The sequence below is a fragment of the Mastomys coucha genome, unplaced genomic scaffold, assembly GCF_008632895.1.
Source record: "Mastomys coucha isolate ucsf_1 unplaced genomic scaffold, UCSF_Mcou_1 pScaffold16, whole genome shotgun sequence".
In the NCBI taxonomy this organism is placed as follows: domain Eukaryota; kingdom Metazoa; phylum Chordata; class Mammalia; order Rodentia; family Muridae; genus Mastomys; species Mastomys coucha.
In genome coordinates, this window is record NW_022196898.1 from 68,261,561 (window position 1) to 68,277,914 (window position 16,354).

General features: G+C 38.9%; 1 non-coding gene across 1 annotated transcript; it reads right to left on the bottom strand.

The window, feature by feature from the left end:
* Positions 1–3,890: 3,890 nt before the first annotated feature.
* Positions 3,891–4,020, bottom strand: LOC116094581. Its single transcript, XR_004120216.1, has one exon. It is a non-coding gene; the product is annotated as a small nucleolar RNA SNORA17 (small nucleolar RNA).
* Between the last annotated feature and the right edge of the window lie 12,334 nt (positions 4,021–16,354).

A 16,354-nucleotide genomic window follows, 5' to 3' on the forward strand; every position in this document is an offset into this window, starting at 1 on the left:
GATAGCTTTTGTCCTGCCAGGGGAAAGATAGCAAAGAGAAAAAAGAATCATGGAAAAACCACAGATTTACAACTATGGAAATAAACAAAATGGTGAGTTCCCACCCCTAGTAATAGCTAAGGTAAAAATAAAAAGGTTCATGACCACAAGGAATAGATAAGGGAATGAAAGGCAATGGTTACTTTATGCATGGCCTTATCGTCCAGAATGACTAATATCCTTTTGTGTTGGGCTTATGAATCTATAAGATAAATAAAGCAATAAGGACTCAGGGTGGCACTTGAGTCCTCTCTCAAGGATTCTTTGCACTGGTCATTTGGGCTTTGTTTAGTTTCTGGTTTCCAATAGTATAGTGGGAGTTTGGGCGAAGATTTGAATGGGTCAATAAGTTTTGGGTACTGTCTTACCTGTTATATCAAAGTACCCAAGATGAATGACTTCTAAACATAAATTATTTCTCATAATTCTTGAGACTAGAAATTCCAAGACCACAGTGCCAGAAGATTCAATGCTTAGAGAGGATGTATTTTTTTATCCATAGATGGTACAGCTCACCATGTTTGTACAAGAGAGGAAGTTAAAGCATTGTTCTGGAAATGTTTATAAATATGCAATGACTTGCCCAAAGAATTCATCTTCTGATTTGGGAGCAAGCATACTATTGGTTATAATGTGTTCTTCTGCCCAGAACCATGGTATTGCATAATACATTCATCCTATCCTAACAGACCCCCAAACCTCAATTTGTTCTAGCATCATCATAAAAATCCAAAGTCCAAAGTTTCATCTAAATATCATCAAAAGCACACATAGATGAGGCATTTAGAGGTCAATTGGACATAAGCATATGAAGTCCAATGTGTGATGTGTTCAAATACTGATGATGGAATAGCTACAGGAGAGATCATTCATTTCTGATCAGGTAAATGGCAAGTGAAGTAAAAAGAAGAAATATGGACTTAGTCCAAAATCTTTTTTTATTAGATATTTTCTTTATTTACGTCATATGATTTCTCCTTTCCCAGTTTCCCCTCCAAAAAAAAAAAAAAAAACCAACAAGAACAAACCCCTGTTGCCTCCCCCTCCCCCTGCTTGCCACCCCACCCTCTCCCACTTATTGGCTCTGGCATTCCCCTACACTGGGCCACAGAATCTTCACAGGGCCAAGGGCTTCTCCTCCCATTGATGACCGACTTGGCCATCCTCTACTATACACATGCTGCCAGAGCAATCAGTCCCACCATGTGTACTCCTTGATTGGTGGTTGAGTCCCTGGGAGCTCTGAGGGTACTAGTTAGTTCATATTGTTGTTCGTCCTAAGGGGCTGCAAACCCTTCAGCCTTTCTCTAACTCCTTCATTGGGGACTCTGTACTCAGTTTCCCCTTGAAAGTCTCTGTGACAGAGGTCCCAGCTCATCTCATCAGATTGGGGGAGGTCTTGTATTGGCTTTTTAGTTTTGCTGAGCAAGAACTGGAATCCCAGGTTCCAGGTAGCTGATACCCACTGCAGATTTCATTAGTTGAGGTCTCTTGCCTGGGGCTGGACCTGTTCGCTTCTATGTATATTAGTCTGACTACAATCCCCACAGCATAATCCCATAACGTCAGGAGGTCCCATTCTTTGATATCCTTTGAGGCTTGTACATCCCATGTGCTAGTGGAGACAGTAAAGGATGAAGGTTACCAAAGTTTATATCAATAGCGTCCAGAAGGCCAGTTGTGGCAACCTGAACTGCTCCTGGGTCTTCTGGAGCTGAACACAGTGTCTAAGAAGAGCAGTTATGGCATAAGGCTAACTGAACATTTAGGTAGAGTTGAGCAGCACACTCTGAGGTCCTCTATGTACCTATGTCCCTTCTTTTGAGGCTGTCTTCCTCCCCATTCTTGGACTCTGAGTCCTCAATGGGATAATAATCTTCAAGGTGACTTAACGGTCCAGTCTTTCCTTACCTTGATGTGCAGTGTAATACATATTAATTTCCTTTATGACATCTTTGTTCTCTTTCAAGCATCCTTACTCTTTTTTTAATGTTGACTGCTGAGAATTTTCCAGTCTACCTCTTTTGATTAGAAATTTCATCTTTGTCATATTATTTTATATCTACTTAAAATTATAGGAAACACATATAAATGCATGTCTATACAGTCTCTCTTTTTCTGTCTCTGTCTGTCTGTGTGTCTGTGTGTCTATCTCTCTCTCTCTTTCTCTCACATACACACACACACTCGCACACATACACACACACACGCGCACACACACACACACACACACACACTTTAAAGGAAGTTAAGCCATTTGAGCTGACAATGCTTTGCAAAAGAACTATAAGCTAGCAAAAAAATCGCACTACCAGGCATGAGAAGCTTCCTTTTGAATGATCAGTCAGTGTAGTATAAATTTTTTTTTTTACATTTCATTGGTTCTTTACATTTCATTGAATTGTACATCATGCATCCCAATCCCACTCATCTTTCCTTCTCCCTCAAACCCACCCTCCACTCTTGCAGCCTCCTCTCCAAAAGAGAAAAAGTATATCTTGTCATCCACATATTCCCTTTTGTCTACCCTCTTTTGCTTGCAAATGTTTATTGCAATGAGTCATTGATCTGGTGTGAGGCCTCTGGTTTCTGCTACTCTATCAATACTGGCACCTCACTGGGACTCCTCTCAGAAAGCCTGTTGTTGCCCTGTGTCATAGAGATTCTGTAGTTTTTGATCTGTAGGACCAGCACCTTCATGCACTCCAGCAGTTCATTGATGGGGTAGATGTTGGGGTGGACCAATTCAAAGCCCTGAATCCAGGTCTGAGATGTATCTAAGCTGGTCAGCCTGATGGCTTTCCAACTTTCAAACCCTTGGGACTGGCTCAAAGCAACCCCCTGCAACCAGAGTCAGCTCTACCCTGCTTCTCAGGCAAGGTGCACAGCCTGCTCTCCCAAGTGCTACAGCAGGTGAGGGGCAAGACTAGCTCTCTTGCTCTCGTGGCCCCCAAGGACAGCTATTCCTGGATGCGCAGGCAAGTGATAGAGCCAATTCTTCACAACTTTCAGACATCAAAATGTCCCTAGGCAGTAGACCAGACCAGGGACATCTGCCTGACCTTTTGTGGTAACAGACCCTTGCTGCTGCAGGACTTTGGATCCAGATATGGTCCTCAGTGGCAGCACAGGCCAAGACTCCACAGAGCTCCCAGGTGGCATCACTTGTTATTCACATCAGGCTGTTCCTCACTGTCTAAGTCAGGGTTTCTATTCCTGCACAAACATCATGACCACGAAGCAAGTTGGGGAGGAAAGCGTTTATTGAGCTTACGCTTCCACATTGCTGTTGATCACCAGAGGAAGTCAGGACTGGAACTCAAGCAGGTCAGGAAGCAGGAGCTGATGCAGAGGCCATGGAGGGATGTTCTTTACTGGCTTGCTTCTCCTGGCTTGCTCAGCCTGCTCTCTTATAGAACCCAAGACCTCTAGCCCAGGGATGGCACCACCCACAAGGAGCAATTGAGAAAATGCCCCACAGCAGGATCTCATGGAGGCACTTTCCCAATTGAAACTCCCTTCTCTGTGATAACTCCAGCCTGTGTCAAGTTGACACACAAAACCAGCCAGTACACTCACTGTACTTGAGTCTCCAGTTCTTCCTCTCTTCATTGTGCCCACATCCTTCTGTTTCTCTTTCTTTTACATTTTTCTGCCATGTATTTGCTTCTCTTAGTGGCTCCCAGGGTTGCTGGATGTCTAAGGACATCCTAGAAGTAGTCTCAAGAGGGCTAGGACTCCCTCCTGCATTATGGTACCAGGCAGGGATCTTGGATATAGTCTGACATCTCTCCATCTCCCATCTGCATGGCACCAGACTGGTGGTTATCTCAGGCTAGCTTTTTTCAGAGAGTATTAGGCTGCTAATCATTCAGATATTCACAGGTTATAATGCCAAACATAGACATCTTCTCTCCCCTCTGCCACCTACTGACACACATGTGACACAGCAGCAACATCTGCAATGCCTCTAGGAGCAAGACCATCTTATACCTACAGATAACTGTAGCTACCACCCCTTATCAATGAACTCTCTCTTCACAGCAAATGAAGACCATAATTGAAAACAAGGCAGAGATCAATAGATTTTGGGGAGCCAAGCCCCAATAGACAAATCTACATCCTAGTTACTGAGTCTGTGGCTCAGTGATTATTGAGAGGAGACAGCAAAAAGAGTGTAACAGCCAGAAAATCCAGGTATCTGCTTTGCAATGGTCTCTTCTAGATAATGCTACATACACAAGAGCAGAACAATGAGAAAGGAGAAAATTTTCACAGGGCCCCATTCCTAGATAAAGAACTACAGGCAACTATTGAGTGGTAAATTAAAGAGACTCAGCCTTTACATGGAACGAGCCCCTTTATTGGCTGTCTAATGAAGGGTGGTCAACCTTGAAATGATTTATACACACAAACAACAAAAATGGACTCAGCCAGCTATACTCATATGTACTGGTAAACACACATAACAATGGTAATCAAGAAGCTATCAACTTACCAGTGGCCTTGCCCAGGATAAATTTGGAGGGTAGCTGGGAGGGGTTAGAGGGAAGAAAGGGGAGAGTGATACAATTCTATTTCAATTACAAATGAATTCTTAAGAAATTGTATCTTTAACCTAGGCCTGGTGGTACAGAACTATAACCTCTGCTACTGAAGGGACTGACACATGCTTGAACTATAGAATGAGTTCAAGGCTAGCTATGTAACTAGAAGCCCCTATTTTAAAATTTAAGAAAAAAAAGAAAAAGCCTGGATCCTAGATCTGTGGCCAAGCACTTTCCTGGCATGCAGAAGTCCATGGATTTAATTCCCAGTATCATATAGTAAAAAAGAAACAATGACATGTCTATATAATTTCTTTCCTTACATTTTGTCTTAAGCATTGAGTAAAAGCCAATCTACTTCTTAATATTTGTGTTAGACATTTCTTCAGCTAGACATCTGATTCCAAGGTCTAGCTTCCACAAGACACAACCAAAATTCTGGCAAGTTTTGTCACTTTACAACAAGCACTGCCTTTCCTCTAGGTTCCAATAAACTATTTCTAAATTCCATATGAAGTCTCACCAGGAGGCCCTTCTGCATCTATATACCTCCCGCCAACCTGTATTCATATTTCTACCAGTAGCAGTGAGCATACAGCAGCAGAGCAGTAGCAAATTTGTCTTGATCCATTAAGACTTAGGTCTAGTCACTCAACAGCCCAATCATCATTGACAAACAATATGAATACAGTTCTGGTCACCTAGGAATGACCCAGACCCATGGTCCTGTTCACAGATGTTGCCTTCTTGCTGTGCCCCCTGTTGTTCTGAATCTGTGGCTCTCTTGGAGAGTAGGGTGATCCTTTCAAAGGGATTGTCTAAGATCATCAGAAAACACAAATATTAACATTATGCTTTATAATATTAGCAAAATTACAGTTAAGAACAAGCAATGAAAATATTGTATGGTTGTGGTACAGTACACCATGATGAGCTGTGTTAAAGGGTCTCAGCATCAGGAAGGTTGAGAACAACAGTCCTAAGGCTACTAGCCTCTCCCAGGAGCGGGAAACACTAATGATCCTAGCACTTTCCAAAATCTTTACCTGCTAACACTATTGCTATAATGGCTGAGATTTCATTTGTATGTACTCTGGGGTGAAACATAATAAATCACTATGACCATAATAAGTGGAATTTTGCTATAGTATTCATATATTTAAAAGAATTTGTGAGCTTTATTTAAGAAACAAAGACACTATACTACAACGCATCATTATTCAAATTAGCTACTATGTGAGGGTAATTATGAAAGTCTTCAGGATTTTGAGAGACAAGAAGTAGGTTACTTAATCTAAATACTTCATTTTTCCCATTCTGTGCCTCCTCAATTAGTTTAAAATTATGATTTCAAAAAAGAGAGAAAATATTATTTAGTTAAAAGCTTAAAAGTGACAATTCTAGATGAAGAGAGGGGATGTGTAGAAATTATTAGTTCCCAAGAGAAAGATTTCACAGCAGTGTCAGAATTTATGGCTTCAATAAACAATTTATCACACTGTCCTTTAGTATCTGAAAAATCTGTTCCTTATGTATTTGAAGATAAAAATGGGAAATGAACAAACACCAGGATTCCTATCAGGACCCTCTCATGGTCCACCTGCTTTATTTTATTCCTTGGGTTTCTTGTGGTCACAGCACAATTATATTTCTATTATTCTTTAAGTTTATGAATGATAAACAACACCCAACTGCTTTATCTAGAAGGTCACCACCCTGCACTGAACCTTACTCTGACTGTGTCTAGGTGATTGAAAGATACCAAATGAATAGAGGCCAAGCAGCAGTGAGAGTTTTCATTCCTGCCTCTGCTTTCATAGAAAATCCCCTGGCTCTGGCTTAGGGCTGTTCAAAGAGAATGAAGATGGACTTGGGGTCACATCTGCCTCCAGATCTGTTCCCGATGCTGTATAAAGGGCTAAAGAGCAGTTCTTGAAGTCACCAATAGATCCATCCTTCCTTTGCTTGTAGGAAGAGATTACAGCACAATTTATCTTCATAGAACCATCTTTGAGGGAGGGCCCTTGAAGCGCTTGCTCTCCAACCTCAGCTTCAACAACTTTCTAATCTCCTGTACAATATGGGCATATTAGGTCATGCTCTGAACCTTCCCACTCTCAGTTTTCCATCTAATAGTGTTTGCCTCTGAGATTCTGGCTTTTAGTCTAAGAACTAATTTATATAAAGTAGAAATTCCCAAATTAAAACTTCTTAGAATAATTCTGGATTTAGTTTTTCTTTTAAATTGCTATCTCTATTTTGTGTATAGGCTTTAGCACTTCACAATGGTCCTTTATTTAAACACCAGGGCTTAATGTCAGAACTTCATCTGTTCTGAAGTGAGTTTAATCTTAGAAAACATGGGAGATGGTTCGGGTATTCCATTAGTTAGAAATGAAAGGAGATTAGTCAGGAAGAGTATGGAATAAGGTGACCAAGGTCCAATAATGGAGGAGGAGGGAAAGGATAAGGATGAGAAGGAGGAGGAGGAAGTGGTGGTGGAGGAGGAAGAAAAGGAAGAAGGAGGAGGGGAGGGGGAAAGTGTGGAGGAGGAAGAGGAAGAAAGAGGAAGAGAAAGAAGAGTAAGAAGAGTAAGGATGAGAAGAAGGAGGAGGAGGAGAGGGAGGAGGAAGAAGAAGAAGAGGAGGAAGAAGAGGAAGAGGAAGAGGAAGAGGAGGAGAAGAAGGAGGAGGAGAAGGAGGAAAGGGAGGGGGAGAGGAGGAGGAGGAGAAGAAAAGAATTATATTCAAGTTTCAGGTCAAGAGATTTTAAGAGAAATGCATCTAAAAGGGAGACAACCCTCCACTCCCTTAGTTTCCCTTCCTGTTTGCCTTGACTAAGGAACTTTGAAAGCAACAATTTTGAAAAGGCACCTTCTTTCAGAAGGCTCATTTTGTTTCATTTTGTTTATTTTTATGCCACTCATAACTGCAAACCATTCCCTTCAGATGCACCATTCAAATGAATGATTCTGTTTAAATTAAGAACATACCAAATCAGTATTCTACTTCTAGACTGTTATTTGTGAAATTATGCTAATGATATAGATAAGGAAATAAACTATAGTTCAGATAGATAGATAGATATAGATAGATAGATAGACAGATGTTCAATTAGATATGTGATTGATAGGCAGATAGATGGATAGATAGGTAGATAGATAGATAGATAGATAGATAGATAGATAGATAATAGGTGATATCCAGAATAACAAACATAATAGATAAATGGTGACAGATAACAGATAATGGATGGATAGAGAAGACAGAGGATAGATAGGTAGGTAGGTAGGTAGGTAGATAGATAGATAGATAGATAGATAGATAGATAGATAGATAGATAGATAGATGGATGGATGGATGGATGGATGGATGGATAGATAGATAGATAGATAGATAGATAGATAGATAGATAGATAGATAGATAGATAGATACATAGATAGATACATAGATAGATACATAGATAGATACATAGATAGACAGGCAAGCAGATGGATAGACAGATGCACATACAGATAGGCAGGAGAAACATACAAGATTGATTCACATGATTATGGAAGTTGAGAAACCCAATACTTTATGATACACAAGGCAGCAGCCCTAGGAAATGAGCAGTAGTTCAAATTCAAATTCAAATCCCTGGAAAACAGAATAGCTGATGGTATAAGAGCAGCCTTGAGTCTACAAGCCTTAAACCAGCCATGATGAGTTTGCAAGCAGAAGATGGATGTCCAAACTCATCAAGACAAAGACAATTTGTTCTTCTGCCACCTTTGTCCTATGAAAGCTCTCAACAAATTGGATGAGACTCATTCATTACTGGGGAGGTTTGTCTCCTCTATACTCAGTCTACCAATCCAAATTCCAGTTCCTTCCATAAATATTCTAAAGACCTATCCAGATACAGTTCATATCAGCTACCCTTAGCCTAGTTGAGTCAATATAAAAATATACAACCTAAAGTTAGTTAGCACTTGCCTTGACTCTGGCTATAGTGTGTTAAACAAAACATACAACCAAGTATCATAAGTCTTGAACAAGTAACAAAGGGGAGATGTTTGTCTGTTAAGAGGCTGTCAATGAGTTTTTCTGAATCCATCAAGGAATAGTCTTATTAAACTTATCTGTTTGATGATCTTAAATAAATTCATCAGCAAGTAAGAACACAGAGACAATTTCTTTAGTCACATGACAGCTTTCTCTAACCAGACAATCAGAAGATTTCTATACAAGAATTTCTTATTCCTAGGAGACATTTGGTAGTTGAGAATAAAAGGAATTATAGCGCTAACTAATGGAAGTATCTTTTCAATTCATTGCAGCCAGAAAGTCTCTAGATAGGAAGCCCTGGGGATCTCCATCTCTAGTTTCCCTGAGAATCTAGACAGGAAATACCAGGTCAGCATTGGGTCCAGCCCCTGAGACTACACATCTCATGAGATTCAAGAGGATTTTTGACTTGTTCTATTCTCAAAATATCACCACCATAACTACTGGTCCAGGAAAGCTAAATTTCTTAGATAGTACCCAATGAAGACCAGCATTGCCTCAATAAAGACTTGGTTGTATCTAAGCAAAGAAGAATGAGATAAGGGAATAATATTTATAAGGTTTATAGGATGGGATGACTTTAGGCAGGTCTTGCAAAGGAGAGAGTAGTTAAGATTCAGCAGATCTGATGAAACAGTAAACTTGGATTGGTAGCACAGTGAGAAGGAACCTTGAAAGGAGTCTTGATTCCCAGGCTCTCAGTCCGGATAAGTAATCTCTGCCAGATTCAAGTCTTATCTCCGAGGAGCAGCTATTTCCTGGAGCAAGGAGCTAACTTACTGTGTCAAATCATCATTGTTTAACACAGAAGTTCAGAAGCAAGAATTGCTTGGCACAGAAGACTAAAGTTTCCATCTCAACATTCATTTGCATAGAAGAGAGTTTTAAACAGTTCACACTTCAAGATCCTTTATTAATAAATGTCTTTGGCTACATATAACCCAAACTGAAACCCATTCCTTTTGCATTGTTATTAAAAAAGGATTGAAATTCTGGGAGGTGGCCAAAACAATTGCTGAAGCTTTTTAATCATATTAACAAAGGTAAGAAAAAGAAGGCAATTCACTTATGCTTAAGAACATGTGATAATGGCCACTTTTATATTGATGGCTCAAAGACTAAGAAAAAGATTATATTCAATTGACAAAAGAAGTAAGGTTGTGATTTAAAGAACCTATATTGCTCATAGTTTTATTTAGCAAGTGAGCTTCAAAATCTCTGTTCATGTGGGAGAATATGTGTATTTCTGGGTGTGTGCTATGTCCATCATGTAGAAACATATCCAGTATGGAAACCCAACCACTTCTCTGAAGGTGAGGCTGGGATGCATAGTCATGTGGACAGATTCTGAGGCAACCCTTTGTAGTGTTGATATGTATGGAGAGTCATTGGTCTCAAAGATTCATAGTAGAAGAGAAGACACACTGTCTTGTCAATGAGTAATTGTAAGAAAAATAAGATATTGGAATCCTAGAGGGAAAGTGAGTTTCCCTCCAAAGAACTGGGAATGCTGGCATGTGGACCAATTCTTAAAAGAATTTGTAACAATCAAATGTCCTCACACAATAATACCTGAAGGTATATAGTTTGATACCTAACACACTGAGAAAAGATGGTGGGAAAATATTGAGTATCTTTGTAGTCTGTAATTAAACTACTCACTTTCCAAAATAACAGAATACTTTGCATGCATACCATAAAGCCCTACAATTGATAACATATCCTCATCTAAAACCTGAACTGAGGTACGTCAGGCCATGTTTATAGTACCACATATAGCACAGTGTTTATGTTGTATGTTCAGAACCAAAGCCCCAGTGAGATATACCATGGGCAAATCCTTCCAGAGAATCTTCAGATTCATTATTTGTTTGACTGTAAGTTATTTTTTTTGTAATATAGTCAGAAAACATCCCCTACTGCCAGACTTTCCATGATGCCTATCTGCATCGCAGAGTGGTACCTCGCAGGATAAGACACTGTATCTGGATCCTGTTGACCTCCCATTTAGAGTCTGGTCAATGTGTATCTCTCCATAATGCAAGAAACTGTGGGCTTTGCTCAGTTACACATAAAGATTTTAATCCAAATCAACTAATAGTGTTGAGGAATGCCTTAGTTAGAGTTTTTATTGCTACAATGAAGCATCATGGCTTGCTCAGGATGCTTCTTTACAGAACCCAGGACCACCAACCCAGGAATGACACCACCCACAATGGGCTGAGCCCCCCTTCATCAATCACTCATTAAGAAGATCCCTGAAAGGCTACAGGCCTGCCTGCAGTGGAGACATGTGTCAATCATATGGCGGCATTTTCTTAATTGAGGTTCCCTCCTTTCAGATGGCTTAGCATTGACAAATTGACATAAAACTAACCACCAGAGAAGACAGTTAGGACATGAGTTTAAGATAGTAGAAAGTCTTTATTAGCTGGCTGGCAACTATACTGGATATTTAGGATCCTAGGGAACCCCCAAGGCTTTCTTGGGATGACATTTTTAAGCACAAACACATTCTGGGTTGCCATACTTCAATTAGCAAGAACAGTTAGTCAGAAGCAGAACTTTATAAGCCAACAAGCCATGTTAGTACATTCCGAGACTTTCACAAACTCTGGACTTTATGGATTAGGTCCTTGTTTTAATTTGATTGATGCTACTGTCTATGTGGTGAGTTTTACGGCCTGAATTGTGCTTCCATCATGACATCAGTTGTGCTAAGGTCTGGGAGCCTACTGAGATCTTGGGGCCCGTTACAATGACAGGTACTGAAAAATGTGCATGCCCAGAATGCTGCACTTCAGAATATTCCCAAACCTCTGAGAGATAGCCAAGACCACTTTTTAACTGGATCCCTCAAGGCTTCATATCCCAAATCTTGAGCTTATTATATTTCATTTCTGTTTCCATAGAATCTTCGGCCTTCTCCAAAGTACTCGTCTCAGTTTATTTCGTAAGTTAAAGCACCCTGTTTTATCTTTCCTCTTGGTAAGTTGATTGTAGCATTTAGCCCACTGATGTCATTCAGTAAAAGAATTATCCAAAAGATTTTTCTGCTTCTAGCCAGATGCCAGTATAAAAAGGTACCTCTATAAAAGGCTAAGGCCAGCTGTCCAGGATGAACTCACAGTGGTATCCACTTACTCACTAAATTATCTTGTGAAAGTCATTTGAACATGTCAAGCCTCAACTCCTTGTACATAAAATGGGACTGAACACATCGAGTCCCTTACAAGTTGTGGTGAAGATAAAATTACTGGGTATAAATCGAGGATTTAAAAGTGGTAAGTACCTGGCCAGCATCCAATAAATGGTAGTTCTACCTACCAAAAAAAGAAATGCTTCCTGCAACTCTCTTCCTTATTTGGAAGAAACTAGAACAAATGTAAACAGTTCTATTCAATATTTCTTCTCATGCAACAATAATGAACTTTAGTTTACGGCAAATTTGTGATTAACTTGGCACCAGACTCATTTCTAATTGAGCACACATACATAAATCGTGACGTTAGCTGCTTGTCTGTTGTGTAACTAGGGAGTATGTATATATTTCCAGTCTGTGCCACTTGGCAACTCAAACTTTTAATTTAATCTATTTAAAATGGGAGAGAGGCAGTACATGTGAGATGCATACTGTATAAATATGCTTAAGTCTCTTCCCATATGTTTTGTTCAAAATGTTTTACACTGCTAAGCAGAAAGAGGAAATAGATCCGATTATCTGTTGCCCCTCTGCTCAAAATGGTGTCTAGTTGGGTCCCCAAAGAGGGGAAAGGGTTTAAAGTCACAGAGCATCCCTTCATAAGAAAGGGGATGAACAAAGGGAGTGAAACAAGAGCTTTGAAAGTCATCTTAAGAACAAATAATCATAAAAATGAAGCTTACTAAGAGTCTTAGAAAAGCAAATCAATTCATGGAACATCTACTAAAAAATGAATTTTCAAAATAATGAATATTCAGGACTGCCAGGAATGTAAAGGATGCAGATTCCTATAGAATGCTATAGTGAAAGCAATTTTATTTCACTCTGAGAAATGGAAATAGACATGAAAAGCCTTTGAAAAATATCATCTCATGTACACTTTAAATTTATCTCTCAGAAATAATAGGAAGAAATAAACAAAAATTTATAATAATGCTTTTGTATATTTTTTGATATATTTCTTATAGTAAAATAATAGAAAGAGCCTAACTTTAAGCTACATCAACTGATGGTAATGCACACAATGGTATATTTGAAACTGGGGCATATGTAATAAAAACTATGTCTGTACTCATTCTACTATGGCAAAGGTGATGTGGGAGTCAATATCGCCATTATCCTTAAAGGAGAGATTGTAGGGCCCCACTGGGTGCTCAAACCCATGGATACTTGAGTTCTTATATAAATAATCTACTATTTGCATGTAATCTATGTCCATCTTCCTGCATGCCTTGACTCAGTGGTTCTCAACTTTCCTAATGTTGCTATCCTTTAAGACAGTGTGACCACCAACCATAAAATTATTTTTGTTCCTACTTCATAACTGTAAATTTTCTACTGTTAGGAATCATAATGTAAATATCTGATGTAGGATTTCTGATATAGGACCCCTGTAAAAAGGTTGTTCATCCCCAAGGGGATCACGCCCCACTGGTAGAGAACTACTGCCTCATTTCTAGACTACTTCTAGTACATGTGTGTGCCATGCAGAGTGTTATCTTAAGGTTAAATTTAGAGAATGATGCACAGAAAGCATCTGTGCATTTTCAATGTAGGTATTTTGTTGTTATCAATGTGGTTTTATTTAAGTTCTGAGATTATTATTTAATTACGTTTCTTCTTCCCTTTTCTCCCTCCAAACCTTCCTATATACCTCCTCCACTCTCCTTCCAACTCATGGCCTCTTTTTCATTAATTGTCATTGTATATGTGTATATTTATGTATGTAGATATATTCTCATATGTAACCTGTTCAGTCCATATAATGCTACTTACATGTATGCTTTCAGGGCAAGTACATTTTTTAACATATCCAACCAATGGTTGGTTGAATCTGAGAAAACATAGCCTGTAACTATGAGGAGTAATATGTATATATGTATGTGTAAAAATGACAATTATATACAACATGTGAGTGTGGCGTTGAAAGGAAATATTAAAATATTTACAATGAACAGCACATAGTAGGGTAAAAGACATAATTTTTATTGCTGCTGTTGTTGTTGCTGTTGTTTTTCTTCTACATTTATAAATATTTTATCATAGACATGCTTGAGTTCCTAATCAGAAAAATAATCCCATTAGAGTTATTAAGAACAAATCCATGACATCACAGAATAAAGTTCTCAAGACTCAACACAATGTACTCCACTAGAACATGAACCAACAGTCAACATGGAAATGGTGAAAACCACAGTGTAGAATTAAATAAAAGTTTCTACTTTCCAACAGGGCAAAATCTTCAGTGACTTAGAAGAACTGATCTTGGTTTGGGACTAGAACTCAGCTCTTTATAATTTATCTATTGGTTTTGAATGATCAGAGTTCTAGCTCCAGTGGCCCAAACAGTGCCAACCCAGTACATAGTCTGGGCCAAATAAACACTGGCCAAACAAGTAACAAATCTAATAATGGTGATTCTAGTTGATTAAATTAAGGCACCATTCTTTAGAACTTGATTAAATTCGGCTATGGTTAAGAAAGTTTCCACTGTTGATCCACTGGACAAACAATTCATCAAGTCATGTTATAATGCAAAGGCAGGCAATTCTATCACAAACACTAGAGAAGGCGCGAGGCACTTCTCATAAAGTCCTTCTTGCTCACACTCTGACTAGGGCTGGGTTATGTAAACCACTGATCCTGGTGGACACCTCACATAGGATGTCCTATAGGATAGAAGGAAAACTTTTAGGTACCTTCAGGAAAATCATTCGTGTTGAATACTATGTTCTTAGTAGAGGATCGATTCTGATATTACATTTTGTCTCTGTGTGGTAACAAAACAGAACAGCAAAGTTAGGCTTCAGTTTGATTCACATTTATTTTCTCAAGCATCAAAGCTAAATATGTATTTCTTAACATCCTTGAAGTGAGCCTTTGATTATTATTCTCAGAAAGAAAGAATATATTCTATTTATTTATCATCATCTCATGTGTCAAAATATTTTCACATAAAATATCTTAGCTGGTTCTCACAACCACCAAGGGACATGCCATAAGCAGCTTTCCCCCAAGGCAATGGTGTCCCACACAGTCTACTAGATCTAGTTTATATCAGCAGCTTTCTCTAAGGCAATAGTGTCCTATACAATGTACGAGAACTAACTCATATCAGCCAGCTAAAGCAAACTGTAAATGTTTTAGAAATTTTGCAAGATGATTGTTGACCACAGACAATATTTAAAATGACCTTATAAAAACTACATATAACTACATATAATAAATTAGGTGGTTTATGATGAACTGATACTAAATTATTGTCACAATACTTGAAACTCTTCACTTCATTATTTTATTACATTTTACTGTTATACATGTTCGTGACTTTATACCCACTGTGTCTTTGTAGTAGAAAACTTTATAATACCTTGTTAATAACTACATGCATAATGGCATTGCACTGGTAGCTTGAAATCGGCCATGATAGGGGTCTTCATATAACTAAAATTAGCAAACATCAGAAATCAAGACCTGATTTATTGTTCTGTTGACTGTGTTGATGAAGGAATATGCTAGAAAGATATTATCAATGATGATGAAACTTTAATGTATCCATTCAGTGTAAATGACAAAAAGAAATGAAAAAAATTCTGTTTTAATTTTAAAGCTGTCATTCCACTTGTGAAAACATTCATGTTTTTGATGAAGTGTGATCCTAATATATGCTTTCATTGTTTCATTTTGTCATAACCATTGGCATAAACACTCATACAATTCAGGTTTTCTTTGTCTTTGTTGTAAATGAAAATAGATTCTTCTTCCATATAATACATGCCAACCACAGTTTCACCTCTCTCCACCTCCCCTTTCCTCTAGATCTCCTCCTTCTCCCTTTCTTCTTCATAAAAGAGTAGGCCTCCAAGAGACGACACCCAAAGAGAACAAAACGAGATACAATACGACAAGACAAAAACCCTCATATCAAGACTAGACAAGACAACCCAGTAGGAAGAAAAGAGACCCAACAACAGTTTAAAAAGTCAAAATTACACCCACTGTTAAGGGTCCCACAGAAACACCAAGCTAGCAGCCATAACATATATGCAGAGAAAATGGTATAGATTCATGCAGGCCCTATGCTTTCTACTTCCATCTCTGTGAGCCCAAGTGAGCCCAGTTCAATTGACTTGGTGGACCATGTTGTACTGGTGTCTTCCATCTCCTCTGCCTCCTACAATCCTTTAATCTTCCTTGCCCCTCCCTCACAAAGTTTCCTGATCTCCAAGGGAAGGGACCTGGCAGAGACCTCAAATTTAGACTGTCCCTGCAAATAATGTCTGCCTGTGGGTCTTTGTACCTGCTCCCATCTTTTGCCGGAAGCCTCTCAGGTGGTGACTGGCTAAGATACTAATCTATAAGTATAGCAGATATCATTAAGAATTACCTGCAAGTCACGTTATTTTCTACTCTAGGTCAATAGTTATCCAGATTTTGGTTCCTGAACATCCAAGCAGTGTAGGGCACTGGCTCCCTCTCATGGCATGGGTCTCAAGTTAAACCATTGATTGGCTGG